This window comes from Bombina bombina, chromosome 9 (assembly GCF_027579735.1).
Source record: "Bombina bombina isolate aBomBom1 chromosome 9, aBomBom1.pri, whole genome shotgun sequence".
In the NCBI taxonomy this organism is placed as follows: domain Eukaryota; kingdom Metazoa; phylum Chordata; class Amphibia; order Anura; family Bombinatoridae; genus Bombina; species Bombina bombina.
In genome coordinates this window covers 126,606,435-126,611,609 of record NC_069507.1, presented here as the reverse complement: position 1 = coordinate 126,611,609, position 5,175 = coordinate 126,606,435, and positions in this window count along the sequence as shown.

Below are 5,175 nucleotides of genomic sequence, written 5' to 3'. Positions count from 1 at the left end.
TGCTAAGTTGTGTAACCGTATCTGGATTGTTTAGAAGGGTTTCATAGAGTCATTGGTATGGTCTTAAGGGTGTATTGTACCAGGATATTTGGAGTTTCACAGCGGAATGGTCCGACCATGATGTGGGGGATATGTTGCACCTGTTAACTAGGGTTAGTGCTACTTGCTTTGAGAATATATAGTTAAGGCGGCTGTAGGATTTATTGGGATGAGAGAAAAAAGTGTAATCACGTATTTTTTGGTGAATAAGACGCCAAGTGTCATACAGAGTGAGATTTCTCATTCCCTTCCAAAGAGTGTTTGTTATTTTTTTTATATAAGGGTATATTAAAATCTGCCGCGATAAAGGCAGGTCCTTTAGTGACGTCTGTAATTTTGTTAAGGGTATTTTTAAAGAATGCAGTTTGAATGGTGTTCGGGGCATATATGTTTATTAGTGTGATGGGTCTGCCATAAAGTAAGCCTACCAGGCATCTGCCTTCAGAGTCTTTAGTGGATTTTATAAGTGTGAAAGGGATTGATTTATTGATAAGGATGCTGACTCCACCCCTTTTAGAACTGTTGGGACTATGGTAATGGGTGGTAAAGGTCTTGCCAAAATATTTGGGCTCTTTGTTATGTTTAAAGTGTGTCTCCTGGAGAAACAATATATCCACTTGTCTTTTAGATAGATCGAGCAGAGATTTCGATCTCTTATGGGGTGAATTCAGACCACTTGTATTTTGGGTTAGAAGGGTTAACCTCTGCACTGCCTCTTTGTTGTTGTTAGCCATTATTGTTACAGGGAAGGTGAAGGGATATCTGGTCATTGAGGAGGGGGAACATCACAGTAATGCAGTGTATGTATAAGTGTAAGTGGGTTCCTGAAAATGAGAACAATACATTTAGCAAACACAAACATTATGGTAATGAAAAAGTCATAGTAAATAATAAAATATTAATGACAATATAAAACATGAAATTACCAACAAGATAAACAAAAGGAGTGGTTAGGGGGTGTGACCACTACTAGCCCTATGGTGTGTGGGTCCAGTTGTTTTGATAGAGCAGAGTACCCTTGCCAAAGGGAATTTAGAACAGAAGGAGTAGGGGGTATTGAAGGGTGGGAAGGTTGGAACAGGGAAAGGAAGGGGGTTGGAAGGGCAGTGATAATTGTACGGAGGTGTAAATACCCAGATTTATAAGATATCAAGGGATTAAAAACACATGGTACAGTTACTTGCCCAATCTGACGGGGGACTTCAGTCACATGTCCGTACAATGTTCAAAGTCTTTGCAAACTAAAGGTAAATAAGTTATTAGGTAGAGTGGGGCGAAGAAGCATGACTGGTAGCGGTTTGGCTTCCAGGTGAGGCCACAGCTGGTTTATTCTTTTTTTGTAAGATGGTGTGCTATAAATCGGCTGGTGGGTTTTGTCTCTTGGGTGGGGAAGACAAGATGAGGACAAGGAAGGAGGACCCAGAAGGGGGGTCTAGGTCCAGTGTTGAGCAAAAATTTGGGATATCTTCTGGAGTCCTACATATGTGGCGGGAATTGTTCCTGATGGTCCAGATGTGCGTCAGAAATCCCCAGCGATATGGAATCTTTTAATCCGTAACAAGGCGGTGATTAGAGTGAAATCTTTCCTCTGTTGCAGAGTCCGTGTCGAAAGGTCTTGAAATAATTGCAGAACGTTACCTCTGAATCGTACAGGCTGATTCTTTCTAGATTGAGATAAGGCATCTCCTTTTCTAGGAAATTCTTAAAACAAATTACAAAGTCTATGGGTGGTGCTGTGTCTGGTGGTTTAGGTCTTAAAGTCCTGTGTGCTCTAACCCAAGGATCTCCCTTGTAAAAGATGGGTCCTTTAGATGTTGAAACAAGGCTTGAAGGTAGACCGGAAAGTCCATTGGTAACACAGACTCAGGTACGCCTCTAATGCATATATTTTTGCGTCTTCTGCGGTTCTCCAAGTCATCCAATTTTTCCTGGAGTGACACAATGGTTTCTTGCTGTGAGGTGAGCTGTTCTGTGAGGTGTTGAATATCCTCTTTCATGGTATCCTGATTACCTTCCAAGGTTTCCACCTGAAAGCCATGGGTATGTATGTCCTGCCTCATCTCAGCTAATTCCTCTCTGATACATGACCGCACTATGTCTGCACTGTCTTGTTTCGTGGGGAGATTCTGTAAGGGTTGTTTTTTTTTAACAAATAGGAATTTTTTATGCAAAAAAGCTATAGGGCAATGCCCTACCAAATGCCCATCTTAGGGCAACTTTTTTAAAGGATAGGGTTTTTTTAAAATTTTAGAATAAGGTATTTTTATCAAGGTAAAAGAGCTATAAACCACTTAAATGCAATGCCCTACCAAGTGCCCTTTTAGGGCAACTTTATAATAGGTCACTAAGTTTATTGTGTGGTGTCTATTGGCGATCTAGGGGTTAAGTAATAAGTATTGTAGGGGGATAATGTGGTAGGTTATTGGACATTTAGGGGTTAATAGGTTAGGAAGATTATTGCAGTGGACTATTGGCGGTTTAGGGGTTAAGCAGTGTGGAGTTATTTTGCTGTGGTGGGTTTGGTTACTTTTGGGATACATAGGTATATTTATTAGGCTTGGTGCTCTATAATTAATAGGGATCCTTTACTCTACATCCCCAATGTTGGTGCCGATGCTGCTTGGAATATTTTGCCAGAATTGCCACCCATTGCAATGTATAGTAAAACGCCTCTCAGCATTGCTCCCTATTAACAGTAATGTTGGCACTTTTAATATGTCGCCGGCTTTCTCAACATTGTGTCAGATCCATTTTTGAATATATTGCTGTCTTGTAGCACTTTTGATCATCAGAGCAACTGAGAGCAGGGTTTTGGCCATCATTGATTAAGCTACATTGACAAAATTTGTCTCATGCCTGCTATGTAGTGTGTCAACCAGGGATATGGACTTGAGTCGATCGACTTGGACTTGAGTCAGACTCAAGCCGCTTCAATTACTCATCTCACAGCTACTTACAGCACTGGCTTGATTTGATGCGCGACATATATCTTTTTAGCAAGCGACTTGAAGTGAGATCATCTCACGGCACCAGTTAAGGAGCCAAGGCTATGTTAGCAAGGCTGTGCGGGAAGTAGGCCTAGCAGGAAGCTGAATATGACAGCATAGTGCTGGATAGTGCTGGAGTTCCAGTGCATATTTTGGGCCACAAAGCTTATAAAGAAGGCGTAAGCCGCACAGTGCACCGCAATGTGCAATCAGTGTACCTAACGGTTGCAACAACCAGGCATTTTTCCATCTAGGGATTGGCCGGAGGTTTGGCGCTGAACGGCAGGGTGAGGGGCAGGCTGAGGCCTCCAAGGTACAGACCGGAGCAGCTGATTACGGTAGGCCCCAGATTAAGAGCGGCCTAGAGAGGACTAAGACTCACACGCTAGGACTCGACAAAGAATAACATCAGAACAAAGCAAATTTTGATAATAGAATAATAATAAGAATAATAAAAGTAAATTGGAAGCTTTTAAAATTGTATTCTCTATCTGAATAATAAAAGCAAACTTTAGGGTTTTATGTCTCTCTAGTTGGCTCCCAGAATGGAGACTCAGGGGCCTAGTTATCAAGCCGTCAACCTCAAATACGCTGGAATTCCGCAGCGTATTTGTGGCGAGGCTGATACGCCTTAGTTATCAAAGGCTCGAGACCGGCAAAAGTAGAATTTTGTGACGTAAGCTTCGATCCGCCGGACTCAGTCCGACACAGATAGATTCTTACGTCACTCCAGATGTTCCGCACACAAGTGCGGCACAATCTCACTACTTTTGCTAGTTATCAAAAAACTAGCAGGTACGCTCGGCACTTTTACGGCCCAGCGTACCTGGTTTTCAAACCGCCACCCCTGGAGGCGGCGGATCCCATAGGAATCAATGGGAGTCTGACCATAGCGAAAGTACAAGTTCGCTGCTGACAGACATCCCATTGATTTCTATGGGAGCTGTCTGCACCTAACACCCTAACATGTACCCCGAGTCTAAACACCACTAATCTGTCCCCCCTACACCGCCGCAACTAAATAAAGTTATTACCCCCTAAACCGCCGCTCCCGGAGCCCACCGCAAGCTACTCTATACATATTAACCCCTAAACCGCCGCTCCCGGAGCCCACCGCAACTATAATAAATGTATTAACCCCTAAACCGCCGCTCCCTGAACCCGCCGCAACCTATATTAAATGTATTAACCCCTATCCTGCCCCCCCTACACCGTCGCCACCTATAATAAATTTAATAACCCCTAATCTGCCCCCCCTACACCGTCGCCACCTATAATAAATTTATTAACCCCTATCCTGCCCCCCACTACGCCGCCGCCACTGTAATAAAATTATTAACCCCTAAACCTAAGTCTAACCCTAACCCTAACGCCCCCCTAACTTAAATATTAAATAAATCTAAATAAATTAACTCTTATTAACTAAATGAATCCTATTTAAAACTAAATACTTACCTATAAAATAAACCCTAATATAGCTACAATATAAATAATAATTATATTCTAGCTATCTTAGGATTTATTTTTATTTTACAGGTACCTTTCAATTTATTTTAACTAGGTACAATAGCTATTAAATAGTTATTAACTATTTAATAGCTTACCTAGCTAAAATAAACTGAAATTTACCTGTAAAATAAATCCTAACCTAAGTTACAATTACACCTAACACTACACTATACTTTAATAAATTATTCCTATTTAAAAATAAATACTTACCTGTAAAATAAACCCTAAGATAGCTACAATATAATTAATAATTATATTGTAGCTATCTTAGGATTTATATTTATTTTACAGGTAACTTTGTATTTATTTTAGCTAGTTAGAATAGTTATTAAATAGTTATTAACTATTTAATAACTACCTAGCTAAAAGAAATACAAAATTACCTGTAAAATAAATCCTAACCTAAGTTACAATTAAACCTAATACTACACTATCATTAAATTAATTAAATAAACTACATACAAATAACTACAATTAAATACAATTACATAAACTAAATAAAGTACAAAAAATAAAAAAAGCTGTTACAAAAAATAAAAAAATAAGTTACAAACATGTTAAAAATATTACAACAATTTTAAGCTACTTACACCTAATCTAAGCCCCCTAATAAAATAACAAACCCCCCAAAATAAAAAAA